The sequence below is a fragment of the Gouania willdenowi genome, chromosome 17 (assembly GCF_900634775.1).
Source record: "Gouania willdenowi chromosome 17, fGouWil2.1, whole genome shotgun sequence".
Classification (NCBI taxonomy): domain Eukaryota; kingdom Metazoa; phylum Chordata; class Actinopteri; order Blenniiformes; family Gobiesocidae; genus Gouania; species Gouania willdenowi.
Window position 1 is genome coordinate 29,164,827 of NC_041060.1, and position 14,778 is coordinate 29,179,604.

General features: G+C 41.4%; 1 protein-coding gene across 5 annotated transcripts in view; it reads right to left on the reverse strand.

The window, feature by feature from the left end:
• Positions 1-14,778, reverse strand: part of tnr (tenascin R (restrictin, janusin)) — a 327,598-nt gene that overhangs the window by 124,925 nt on the left and 187,895 nt on the right. The gene's annotated exons all lie outside the window — the stretch shown is intronic.

A 14,778-nucleotide genomic window follows, 5' to 3' on the forward strand; every position in this document is an offset into this window, starting at 1 on the left:
TAATGAGACAGCAATGCATGTTTTGTTATTGCAATAAAATAAATTGATTTATTTTATTGCTTAATTGTGACCATCACCAGCCCTCCCTAAGGAAGGGTAAGAAACATTTTATTATAGGGAGGATATAAAAATGGAGAGCAGTGTTACACCTAGGTGGAGGGGGAGGGGAAAAGGAGCAGGGAGGAGAGACTCAAGGTAGGCAATAGAAAGGGTGGGGAAGAATAGATTATTTTACAGTGACGGTGAGATGTGAAGTTGTAGAACATATTGTGCTTATTATGTTGTGTTATCAAGCCAGTATAGTGACAAGTGCGAAGCTTAGTTTTAACGGTGTTGGCTGTGGACGGGGGAATGAGTGAGTGGTAATACCTGAAGCAGGTATTTGGGAATAACGTGTCTAAAGTTAAGCCCAGTATGAGTTTTATCCCACATCCCAAGATGTGCCAGTGCATCGTAGACCAGTATATGTGCAAAAACCACTACCGCAAACCCACAGATGTAGCCAGGCCAGCAGAAAGAGCGGAGGCCAAGGAGCCCCTGGCCACCCCCCCATGGCCGAGCAGCTCCCCAGACGTCCCCGAGATCCAAGGCCGAGAGGCAGCCACCGCCCCCCACACACACATCCGAGGAAGCCCCAAGCAGCCGAGCACCCAGCGCATCCCGCCACCGACCCCAACCCCAAGGCCCCCCACCAGCACCCCCCCCCCCCCCGCCCCCACACCCACCCAAGCATCCAACCCCTCGAGGGGAGGGCCCAGAGAGCCCCCCGCCCGAGACCCCAGCAGAGGAGCCAAGGCCCACACCCAGCAGACGGCCAGAGCACTAAGCAACCGGCGCTCCGGGATGGTGCTAGCACCCCTCAGCGCGCCCACCCCCCACACCGGCGTGGCAGGCCACCCCGGGCCCACACGGCGCGAGGTGCGCCCCCAAGGCAACCAGGAGACGAGACAAGCACCAAGAACCACCCGTAGGGAAGGGGCACCCCCACGCCCCACCAAGCCGGCATCGCCCGGAGCGACCCCGCAAAGAGAGCCCGCAAAGAGAGCCCCCAGCAACACCTCTCCATGGCCCCCAGAGACCCACCGCTCTGCCACGCCCGACCGCACTCTCCCGATCTCTACACGGCGGCCCAGCCATCAACAGAGGGGCCGGGCCCCAACCCGACAGGCCCAAATGTGTGAAGCTACCCACCATCCTGTTATGGTGTCTCTCCATTCCCCAATGGAGAGGCACTTCCCTATCCCCTGAGTGAATGTGTGTGTTTAGTGAATGTATGAAGTGCTATTAAAAAAAGGTGGATGGAGGGGAGCGGTGCTCCCCATCCAACCTATGTGTATATATATGTATGTGGTGCAATAGCTCCGGAGGGTGGAAGTGGTGGTCCCACCCTCCGGGGGGTGGTGTGTTGAGGTGTAATTAAAAATGGAGGGATTAGTAGTGCAGCCAGAGGTGGGAGTGCCGCCCACGCGCCACTACTTAGTAGCACAGGCAGCGGCCCACTCCACCCACAGCCCCACCATTGAGCCCCCCAAGGGTTGGGTATGTGAGTGTGGTGCAACAAGTGGGTGAGCCAGACCAGCTGGACGTGAGTGACGTGAAGTGTCCATGTCAGGAGGCCTGTCTGGTATGAGCCCGGCCCGTCTGCTGGAGAGGGTAGATGGCGCAGACGGGCACAGGGCACTGCGGTCCCCAGGGACGTGCCGAGCAGCACAAGCGGAGACCCCCCACGGCACTCCCCCACACGGAGCACGGCAGGGACCGAGAGCGGCCCGCCCCGCCAAAGCAGGTGGCGGCCGAGTAAAAACTGTAGCTACGCTAGTAGTAACTCCTCCAGTAGTTAGTAGTAACTACTCCACAATGTCAAAAGTCCACACTACTCCCAAAACAAATTCTCTAAAAACTGTGATTTTAGTCAAACAAAACTATCGATGAAAAGAAATAATTACAAAGACAAGCCAATGTTTTTTGCTAGTTTTAAAGGTGGAAAAAAAAATGCTATATATTGTATTTCTAATACTTATGTATGTCCCTTGTTGTCCTTTTTGTCAGTGGAATATCTTTTCTGAGTTGCAGGTCAGGTCATATTTTTTGTTAGATAGCACTCTAAAGCTCACACAGTTTGGAGACAGCTTGTGGAAAACAGATAGCTATAGCAGCCTGATACTGTCACCTTTATATAAAAAAATGGATATAAACAAGTGCCCAGGAAGGCGGGAGAGACCTTAGCAGAGACTCTAAGGAGACCACATTCGACTATTTGCCAGCTGGTGTTTTCTGTAAACTGATGTGCAGATACTTAAATAACACTCTTGTGCTTGTCTTCAAATCTCCTCATCTTTGGTTTTCGTCTCCTTTAATCCAAAATCAAGCAATAATTTGTAATGCTTTGAAGTTTTGTGACGTAGAGGAGGATTTGCTGACTGAACAAGCCGTTCAGAGAACCAATTGTCAATACTACCAGAGCTGACATGCTGAGACAGTTTGCTTTTCCTGTGCAAGGTTGGTAAAACACAATAACACAGAACAACACTCATTAGGTGTCAAGACATGTAGATTATTACAAATCTGCAACTTAAAATAACCACTTCCTTAACAAGTTTAAACTGCTGAAAGGTTGGAGCATACAACATGAAACTTACTTGGAAAATGCTCAAATTGTATTTACAATAAAGTATAGAAGGGTGAACAACTTTGTTGTTGAATTTGATGTGCATCCATTTTAAGGCTGAAACATACTGTGCTTTGCGGGTGTCTGCCATGCCAATTAAAAGTAAACCTCAGATTTTACTATCGCGAGGACTTCTCCGCATTGTTGATGTCACAAAAAGCACTGCTTACCATTGTATCGACTCACATTAAATCTAACACCAACCTGTATTTCACAGCCTGGTAAAACAGAGCAGGAGAGATGAATACGAGCTTAGAGGAGAGACCGGCAGACAGGCTACGGCAGTAGAGAAAACTTAAAACATGTCGCATGAGTGCTAAGAATCATGAGACATGTAGGATTTTAATGGAAACTACTACACGGCAGTGTGCCCAAGTATGTAAGCTCTGAGGAGAGTGGACAATCCGTGCTGAGTCCGTTGTGCGCGGGGACCGTCCGAGTATGTTTGAGCCTTTAGGATGAAAACAACACACTGTGCTGTAGAGTTTTATTAATCAGAAACAATAGCCCTAGTTCGAAGAAGTCATGCAAAAGACAAGAGGAGGAAATTCTTCAAAGTATTTTTGGGACTTGACAAATTGCGAGTCGAGCCTGATCGTTGATGCACTAGAAATTGACCCCTTAGGTGTCGTTCTAGAAAACATCCTGAGGAAGGAGTTGTGGGAAACTCGTCCCCTCATAAGTTGGGGTCTCCCTCTGGTTTTCCACAGGCTGTTTTTCAATCTCAAAAGAAAAATAAATCTGTGCTGTGAATAATTCAAATACTTCAAATTTGTCTTTTCTTTCTTCTTTATCCAATAAAGTGTCATGTGATGGGCCGCTGTGAAAAATTAATGAGACTGTGACATGAATTATTAATCAATACTTAATTACAACCCACGGAATGAACCGAGGCTTGACAGGAAATAAATGGTGTTTTGACTGCAGACATCGGAGGCTGAATTGTTATGGAGGAGATTGGAACTGAATCTATTATAGCTGTCTGAGAGGTGTCAGCTGGGCAAAGAACATGTGTATTACCTCACTGAAGTTTACCTCTGTGACAGAAATTATAGTAGACTGGCAACTGAATGCCAAGGTGACTCTGGCTAATCAATGCACAGAGCAAACTATGGGTGGCATGAAGTAGAGAATGACAACACTGCAATGGTTTGTGGAGCACCTTATTGCATCTTGTCTTCTGTACCTGCTTATCCTACACTGGGCTGCTGGACTCAGCTGACACAGAGCTAAGCACAGTTTAGGATTACCAGCTTTTAAAAATGAAAATGAGGGAGGCCAAACACAGCGTCCACAGTAACCCCAACATATGCCACTTATGGGCTTGGTTGCCTGCAGCAGTGTTATAGTGTGTGTTTAAGCAGAGGGATAATCAATAAAAGAGTTAGTCATAACGAAAGCTTGAATTAAATTATCTCCAGAGGTGGCAAAAGTACTCGTCTTCAGTACTCAAGTAAAAGTATACTGTAGATACTTAAATTAAAAAAAATGACTCTGGTAAAAGTAAAAGTATTGAAGTTGCTCCCGTACTTGAGTAAAAGTTAAAAAAAAGTACATGTTACTAAATGTACTTAAGTAAAAAGTAAAACAAATGTGCCTTCAATAATAAGACAGGGTTTTTAAACCAGTAAATTCTATCTATTTTTTTTAAAACTTGTCAAAAACTAGTACATGGAAACATGTTAAATCTGTTACCTTTGAACACCTGGAGCCTCATGTACAAAGACTTGTGTGAAAAATGGTGTGAGAAAAGCATACGTCTCATTCCAGAGACAGGCGTATGCTCGTAAAACTTCTGATGGGTAAATCTGTGCGTAGGACTGGATCCATGCACCTATTATTTGAACATCTGAATCAGCGCGCATGTGAGTGCACTTACGTCCATGCCCACATTTACATATACAAATCATATGTAAATTAGATCGTCACCAGGGATTCCCCTCAGCTCGACAAGAAAAGGCTGCGCTCTTACTACCAGTGACACACAAAAGAAGAAATCATTTTTAAACATTATTAGACCGACAGTATCATGTAAATCAGAGATGATTCAACAGTGAAGATACTGGAATTAATATAGACACATGCAGTCCGCTGACTGCTTGACTGTGTGTGTGTTAAAGGTCCCATGTCATGCTATTTTTAACCCATCTCCATTTGTTCTAAGAACCCCAAAAACATAGTATTTGAGGTTTATTTTCCCAAATTCGTCTGTTTTCCAGACTTTTAGCTTCTGAAAAGTCACTTTCTGAGCAACTCTACACAAACAGGCTGATTTGCGGCCTACTTATGCATATTCATGAGTGGGGCGTGTCTATAAATGGGACAATGACTTCCTCCTCCCCGCACGGTGACGTAGGGCCAGAGGACGGCCCGCCCTCCGCTTACCCACTCCGTAGCCGAGCTCATGCTAAATGCGCACATTTGTGGGCGTGTCTGTTTAGATGTCAATCACAACAGAGAGTTTCCTGGAGGCGCGGCTGCTGCAGCTCTGTGCCACGTCAAATTCGTCATCAAAGTGGTAACGCGTCATCAAATTGGAGCAACGTGTTTGGGCTCGCCCTGCAGTAAGAAAGTAGCAAATCACCCTCTAACTTACGATTGAGGGAATCAATGAAAAAACACTTTGGGCATGTGTATGAAGCCCAAATAGCACTTTTATGATGTTTAAAGCAGAAAAAGAGCCCTTTAAGAAGTGGGAAGCGGATTAAGGAAGCGACGGTGTAAAATGCTTTGTATTAAAGCCAAGTGATGTCCTTTTTCCAATCAGTGGGCGTGCACTGTAGCTGTTCCCACTCAACAATCTTGAAGCCAAAATACGGCGCTTAGGGGCGCTTCCATCTTGCAAATTTGACGTCATTTGGAGCCAGAGTCTGCGCAGTAGGGTGCGGCGGGAGGAGCCCTGGTAACACACCCCGCCCATTTAGCATACTACCCTGATGAGTTTCGCAGCCCAGCTACGCCAAGAACTTAAGTATCTTTCCCACTGGAAAATCTACCAATGTCTTGTTCAGATCATCAGATCTGAAGGGATGCACCGATTACAATTTTCTGGCCGATCACCAAAGCCTGACCTGCCGATTCCATTTTTTTTTTTTTTCAAGAGCATACATCTTGAATTTTTCTATCTTATTTTATTGTAAAACATTGAACAATATCCACGAAACAATACAAACAAGTTGTTTTAACTGCACATGAGGTAGTTATCTCAAATGTAAATTAAAAGTATAGAATATTGCTGTCCAAAATACTAAATTAGCCTTTCATTTTTAACATTTTAAAAACAAACTCAGCTTGTTCAACAGGTTATACTGCAGACCTGTTTTCAGCTTTTTGCCGAAAATTAAGTGCACAGCAGTAATTTGGTTTAACAAATAAAGAAAATCACAGGGTTTGGGGTAGATAATAAAATAATAATCTACAAGACAAACTAACACTTATTACAGTCACTTGTTCATTAGTGGAAGCTTTTTATTCACGTACAAAGCCATCAACTCCATCATTTTCCTCGTAGTCGTTTTGCTCTTTTCACTGCTCATAAGCTCTAACAGCAGCCCACTCCACTGGTTGTTTGCTCCGTTAGCTTTAGCATTAGCTTGATTTCTAGCTTCAAATGCTCCACACTCAGCGGTGTGGTGGTGGTGTCTTATGGTGAACGAGTTAGTATTTTGTTTGCTCAACCAGGACTTATTTACGCATTACAGGAATTACAAATTGTGATCCTTTGCTCTCTTTTTTATGTACTACTGCCAAACTGCAGACATGCTAAGCTAACCGTGCCTGTTGTCGTTGTTATCCTGTGTAGCAGAAACATGCGCAGCACACATAACCTGGTAGGCGAGTCTGTCGGTCATGTCTCAGCAAAAGAGGACAGTTGCTGACTTTATGATCAACTTTAAGATGTTAGCAGAGGTAGAAAATATCGGCGGAAAAGATCAATTTCATATGCAAAGATCAGCCGATCTCCAATCCCCCAAAATAGGGGAAATCGACACCGATCGATCAGTGAATCCTTATTAATACAAGTACTTGTAGCTCAAAAAAGATGAATAACCTGAACGGAAAAGTTTAATGGCATCTCGGCTTACCTTCAAGTTGTAACTGCTTATGCTATTCACAAAGAGAGCTATGCAAAATCCAGGGCTGTAAATCATCGTCATATATGACGTCAAATCCCGGTTTTCAACCTCAAATAACTTTTTTAAAAACAAACTTCACAGAAAAATTAGCACTTGAACACAATGTAGGGTGATAATAACTAATGATCACAGGAGAGTGTAGGTTAGGAAAAACATGTGACGAGTATTTTAACTTTACAGTTTGACCAACAACCCATCCGTCATCACATTTTTGTGTGTACGTACCTTTAGTACATGAGGCCCCTGGAGAATTTAGCACTCATAATCAATACAATTTGTAAATTAAATGTCTCTAGCACTAGCTTCTCCTCCATGTTAGCACATCGACTAGCACTAGCTTCTCCTCCATGTTAGCACATCGACTAGCACTAGCTTCTCCTCCATGTTAGCACATCGACTAGCACTAGCTTCTCCTCCATGTTAGCACATCGACTAGCACTAGCTTCTCCTCCATGTTAGCACATCGACTAGCACTAGCTTCTCCTCCATATTAGCACATCGACTAGCACTAGCTTCTCCTCCATGTTAGCACATCGACTAGCACTAGCTTCTTCTCCAGCTTAACGGTTGTTAGTGAAGCAGGAGGAGAGCTCATTTCAAAAATGTAAAGAGTAGAAAGTACAGATATTTGTTTAAAAAAGTATAAGTGTGTCGTCCAGTAACCAAAGAATTGGGGGTTCGAATCCCGCTATAGCCAAGTCATTGTTGTTGTGTCCTTGGGCAAGGCACTTTACCCATATTGCCTTGTATGAATGGGTATAGATTGTGCATAAATGTTGGTGGTAGTCAGAAGGGCCGTGGGCGCGAAATGGCAGCCACGCTTTTGTCAGTCTGCCCCAGATCAGCTTTGGCTACATTGTAGCTTATCACCACTGGTATGACTGGTGTGAATGAAGAATGGTTTCTGTAATGCACTTTGAAAAAAGCCATTATTATTATGACAGAAGTGTTTGTACTTTGTTACTTGTCACCTCTGCTGAACTCTGTGCTCCTCAAATATAAACATGGAACATGGAATACACAGAAAGGTTTAGAGACATTCAAATCTAAGGAATGTGTATATATTAGAGATATAGACCAATACTACATTTCTGACTTCAGATATTAACCAATCTTCCCTCCTCCCCAACCTAAATGTAGGTCATATTATTTATCTCTCCATAGGAAAAATGGGTCAAACCTAGGTTTAATGTGATGCTCACGAGCTGTATTCCACAAATAACATCATCTGTGCAAAATACAAAAACTTACTAGATTTGTGTTGTCTCTAACAACACAAATAGGTTTTTCAATATCAATTAAAAAAGCGATAGCAATGTCAACAGATGCTAGATTTTATGGCAAATCGCCCATCATGACCATACACATGTATATTTTCAAATGTAACTTTTTCTCCAAACATACTTACTAATTTATTTGTTTACTGAACTTATGTCATCTTTGGACATACAGTAGTGTTTCAGTTGTAAAAGGGGTTAGGCAAAATAAGTCTAGACTTCAGCCTAAACCCCTTTCAGTCAGGCATCATTTAGCGGTTGATATTCTTAATGTATACATATTTTTTTTTTTTTTTTTCCTGTCGTGTAATGTGTGGGATCTTTGAATGACCTTAGATCTGGATGTTCACAATGACCGAAGAAATAAACTAACTAACTAACTAACAAATCTTAATCCATTAGAAATATTTGTTCTTTAAATGTCAATGATGTAATGTATGTATATTCCTTAATATTACTGTATAAAAGCTAATTCAAATCTCCATCCAAAACAATCAATCAAACCACTGTAATGGGCGATAATAAGCTCTGTCCGTGCAAGGAGAGACAAGGAAAGTGAATCAATCATAGCATAATGTGTTACAGAAAACCTTAATACTTTCTCTGTTTCATTTTTGTTCATTATTGTCAGATTTAGTGTGTGTGTGACAGACATTTGTTTTCAATATTACAATATGGTACAAATATTTAAATGGCCAAATAACGAACAATTCTGTTTGTTATCTTAAAGTTTTATTATTTGTATTATGTTTTAATTATTGATTATTTTTTTGAATTTACAAACATGCTGTAAGTCTTGCATGTTGCTAAATTAAAAAAAATAAATATATTATGTACATGGCAGAAGCTGGCTGCTGTTTGCCGTCTCATGTCTATTCTCCTGTTTATTTCTATGCACTCAAAGGCACTCTCTCATCTTTATTCCTGTACCTAAGCATACTGTATGTATAGGTATATAGTCTGACCTGGCAGACTTCTGACACTATACAAATAATGTTTTTTATATAGGGAGCAATAAATCATGACTTAGGCTTAGCAGTATTCACACTTACAACTTTAGGAGGCAATCATTTCGTTCTAATTTTTTTACAGTTTATTTTATTCAATCTATTCTTTGTAATTACAACAATCAAGGTAATCAAAGGAAAAGGTCAGTGTCAGAAATTAAGCGTGTATTGCTTCTTAGCTATGCCTATACATTTGAGTAATAAAGAAATATTTTTTTATATTTTAAATGTCAGATTTGTCCATGGAAGTACTGCTTTTTCTTCATGGACTAAAAGAAGAGTCACTCATCTAGGATCTACCAAACATGCTGAAAGTCCACTCTAGTAGTGGTGAAGCAGACTCAACAGAAACAAAGATCCACTGACAGCAAAACTGGAACAGCAGAAGCAAAACTTGGTCCTACTAAACACAGATTAATATAACATTGGGCAATGCTAGAAATAAATGAAATGTATCTCCTCTGTCAAGTTTACTGATTAAAGACACATTTAAAACACAATTATTTGCATTCTGTATGTATCTTCTGATTTAAATTATGTGTCATTAGTTCCATTATATTGTTTGCTTCTATTGTAGGTATGTCACTGAGCTCCTTAATGGTGAATGTTATAAATCCTGCACCATCGTGCTGCTTGCATTGGGCCATCTCTTGTGTACAATGACGGTCTTAGATGTTGGTCCTGCTAATAACCTACACCACAAGCCACTAAAGAAAAACCCCTTCTACTGATATAGACACTTACCCACTACAGTGATGATCATCAAATGCATCATGGTAAGCTGCCTCATATTTCACAGGTATTTGGCTACACCTGCTTCAACAGTGCCATATAAGAGACTGTTCTCATGACAGGCCATACTGTACAGAAAAAAGACCAGTTTTTTTTTATCTCAAAATGTCAACAAGTCTGTAAGATGGGTAGACTGGAGCCACATTGCAACAATTGACAATGACCAAAGGAACATCTAACCAAGAATGCAAATACTGTTATTGATGACATTTTTGAATTGAATTGAGTTATGTTACACTGGAAACAATTTAAAGGTTTTGGCTTCAATAGCTTTGGGTCATGACCGAAAGAACAAGATCGCGGGTACAAGCGGCCGAAATGAGTTTCCTCCGTAGGGTGGCTGGGCTCTCCCTTAGAGATAGGGTGAGAAGCTCAGTCATTCGGGAGGGGCTCAAAGTAGAGTCGCTGGTCCTCCGCATCGAGAAGAGCCAGATAAGGTGGCTCGGGCACCTAATTAGGATGCCCCCTGCCTAGTGAGGCGTTCAGAGCACGTCCCTCCGGAAGGAGGCCCCGGGGAAGACCCAGGACACGCTGGAGAGACTATGTCTCTCGGCTGGCCTGGGAACATCTCGGGGCCCCCCCGGAAGAGCTGGAGGAAGTGGCCGGGGAGAGGGAAGTCTGGGCCTCCCTACTGAGGATGCTGCCCCCGCGACCCGGAAACGGCTAAGCGGAAGAAGATGGATGGATGGATGGATGATGGATGGATGGATGGCTTCAATATAAAATTGTTGGTTATTTGGGTAGATTCCTGCTGCCTTTCATTTGTTCTGTAGTTCATTTGGTTATTTTGAAAAGGGCAAAAAAAAAAAAATGAAGTAAGCTCTTTAGAGGGTTTGACAACATGCTTCAACAATGGGAGACTTAATTTATCATTTCAATAAATTTATAATCGTGCAGTTTCACTGTCACATGCACAACAGCTATCATTATTTTTTTTTGTAATTCCAAGTTCTCTTAATAACACTTTCTTTGTCAAGAAGAAGGGGGGGCATCTCTCCCATGCAATAACCAAATAAGAAGACGTGTATACAGATCAAACTAGGTTCTTTTTTTATCATTATTATTTATTAGAGAACACCATTTCAAAATAACGTGCATGAGAACGAGACATGGTGTGGCTAACCTGGATAAATAAAACAAAATAAAATAAATGTCAAGGATGTCAATTCGATGAGGTAAGTGTTTGTGTCAATACATCCACTGTGTCAGAACATCCAATAAATCACCTCTGAAAGCAAGAAATGCATACAGTATGTTATATAAAGTCTATAAAACATTCGAGATGGAATGAGCCGAAGGAGGAAAAAAATTATACTGACGCCCCAGGGTGACATGCCCATGCCTGCAAATACAGTTTTATATTAATAATAATAATTGTAAATAAAATCACATGATCATTGTGCAAAACTGCTGATCAATTGGCTACTACACCTGAGGGGTATTCCATAAAGGAGGGTTAACAAACTCTGAGTCTATCCATAAACTCTGGGTCAACATACCCCGTGATGGGAAACTCTGGGTATTGGATTCCATTAAAGCTGGTATGAAGTGGGTTAATCAACCCTGAGTATGTAAACCTTGGGTTACTTACGTGCACGCGCATGATGAAAAGCCATCATCAATGAATCAGAGATTTACTCAAGCTGCCATGGCAACCACCCAGTAGAGAGTGATTTATTCACCGTAATGGATGAAATAAGCCGGTGTTTGAGGAATATGAGCCTGTTCTAAAGGTGTGTTCAGTCTTCAGTGACTATAGTGGCTTAAATCACCCGTAATTAGTTACACTTTTTGGTTGCTTCATCACTTTATTGCTTCAGTGACTTGACGAGCGGTGAATAATATGAATAAAATGTCTCTGAGGAGACGTGGCAGCAGCATAGGATGACTGCATAGAGAGCCCTCCTGTTACACTGGATATTAAGACAGTAAATGCCGCTTGATATCGCATCATTTATATTGATTTTTAATGGAATATTGTCGCCAGAGTCGTCTCAACGTCCTAAAAAATGTCTTAAAAAAATCCCTGAAGTGGGACGCGAACCCGCGACCCATCACTTCCAAGAGCAGCATCACAAACTTTACTACAGACGCCAGTAGAAGTTTTAATGCAGATCAACCTCTCATTGTCTTTCACTTAATGATCTGTATCCACAATGTTATAAAGAAAACTACCATTTGCACAAAAAAAACGTAAAGCAACACAACATTAGTAATGATGTGAACACGTCTGTGGTGTGTGATGTTACTAATGTGTTTCAGAGAAGAGTGTCAAGGTTCATTAAAGTGTTCAGAAACGGTGTTCAGGTGGGCGGAGCCAGGTAGAAACCCAGGGTTTCTTTGATAAAACCTGCCAGCGACCAGGTTTAGTTCACGGACAATGTTGCCATGGCAACATACTCAGAGAAGAACATACCTTGCGTTTAGGAATGGGATACTCAGAGTTTCCCTCATTTGAGCCTGAACATACTCAGAGTTTGAACTCTTTATGGAATACTCCTCTGTAGCTGTTATAAAAAGGAATGCACACACAATGTGTAAAGACGCACAGTGGCTTATCAAGCACTGCTGGAGGACGAGGCGCACAGGAGACCACAGTCGGCGCCAGGCAGTATTACATGAGGGGGCATTAGGAAAACTTCAGGGGGCAAAAAAACGCTTCACTCTGAGTCGCTGAACAACCTAATGCTATATAAACACAGCCACAAAAACAAAGTTAGCTCGCTAGCATACCTCTGACCAAGTGGTCTCTACAGACACACGGGAATCAGCAGACTCTGCTCCTCCCGACCACAGACAGTTTAAAATCCACTTTTTACGGCGTTGTTCTGTGAGCTTTTTACATTTCTCACCTTTGTGAACGACAATCTTCGGTACTCTATAAGATATATTTTCCTTTTCTCGATCAGAACGATCGGAGCAGCCGTAAACTACACAAAACACGGGCATTTTGATGTTTTCGGATAGCAAATTCTCAAGTTTCCTGCTTTCCATCAGAATTTAGCGCTCTCGCTTTGTCGCAATGCAGCGATGTGAGTGACGTCACGTGAACCAACAGAGCAGGCTATAGACATATACACACTGATCCTAACAACAACTCTAGGGTACGTTCAATAGCACAAATGTAGCAGACTACCGTCTGCATGCGGGATTTGTTTTACTCTGTAACGGAATCTATTTCAAATGTAGCGAAGTACTGTTACTTGAAAAAAAAATGTACTTAAGTAAAAGTAAAATTACAGATTTTAAAAAGTACTCAAAAAAGTAGAAGTACACAAAAAAGCTACTCAATTACAGTAACGAGAGTAACTGTAATTTATTACTTTCCACCCCTGTATATATGTATATTCTAGTGTATTCATTAGGTTTTGTCGTGTAGTTCACTCTTTGTGTTTTGGTTCAGCTTGTACCCACACTGAGTCACGGGACCTGCTGAGGCTATTGTTCAAACACTGGGCCAACACATACAGACAGAGAACCAGACACACTTCTCTCCTTCAGGTGTTTTAGAGACACCAATCACTCAAACTCACATGATTTTGGAAGGTGGCAGGAACTGAAATACTCAGAGAAAACCCACACAAGCAGAAGGAGAGCATGCAAAAGGCAAAAGTGCTGACTACTATGTAAGTAATCATTTACCCTATATTCCGTGTAACGTATTCCCAGTTTATAACATTCCCTGTCATGTCACTGTGTGTTGGTGAAGTACTGTGATTTCCAGACTATAAGGTGTTACCTTTTTTTTCTACACTTTGAACCCTGCGGCTTAAACAATGATGTGGCTAATTTGTGGATTTTTTCCTGTTTTAAAAACAAAAGAAATGAGCTCCGTAGCATTAGACCAGTTCTTTTCAATTGATTTCTGTTACACACCCCCAGGAAGAAGAAAACATTTTTCTCTGCAGCGACTATACAAAGTTTAATTTGTCAAAAAAAATTGTAGTACACCTTTGTGTAAGATTGTATCCTAATTAACATTAAAGAAAACAAAAAAGTAAGAAATATAGAAATATATCAACCTACAACAAAGAATAACTTTATTAACATAGTTTTTTAGTCTATAACAGAAAAGATTTAAAGTGCATTAATTTGCCTGAAATAAATAACAAAAAAAAGAATCCTCATTTAAACTATAAACATTTTTTGACAGACTTGAACCATCTGATACTGAAAAAGAAAATTAAATAAACTCCTAAAATAATAATAATTTCAAAATCGATCAGCAACATTAACTCAGGAGCACAATAGATAAAAAACTTTAACTTACAAAACAAAAATGAATGAAACAATTTGTGCTGATTTAGCTGTCTCTGATATATTTACAAAATAATAGATCCTCACACAGGGAGTTTGTCATGTTAAAATCTACATAAGGAATCACAAACAGTCTTTGTTGCTGTTCATTGAATTGTAAGGCAAAAAAGTGGGATGATTGTTGGCAGTATTCTGCACATTTTCACTTAAAAAACTCACTTAGCGTGATTGGGGTGTAATGTCTCTAAAGGTAGGGTAGGCGATTTACAAAAGCTAGCATGATTTTGAATATAGCCTCCCATTTGGCTCCGTCTTTATCTCCCTCGCCCCTCCCCTCTGTGCTCTGTCTCACTCACATGCATGCGCACAGCTCAGCTCATTGCTTGTATTGTGTAGAAACGTCTCATTAAACAATAACCTTTACCATTATAAATATTAAAAATGGGACCAAAAACTCTGTTTTAACTCTGTCAGCGGTAACGCGCTTTCAGTTTGAGCTTGTGCATGCGAGGGATCGAGAACGAGCAGGGAGACAGGGAGACGTGATTGGTCGAGGTTATTACAGATTTACAGCTGCTACAGTTGATGGATTTTCTTCGTTCTTTTTTCAGAGCACATAAGATATTAATTTCTGTCAGGAC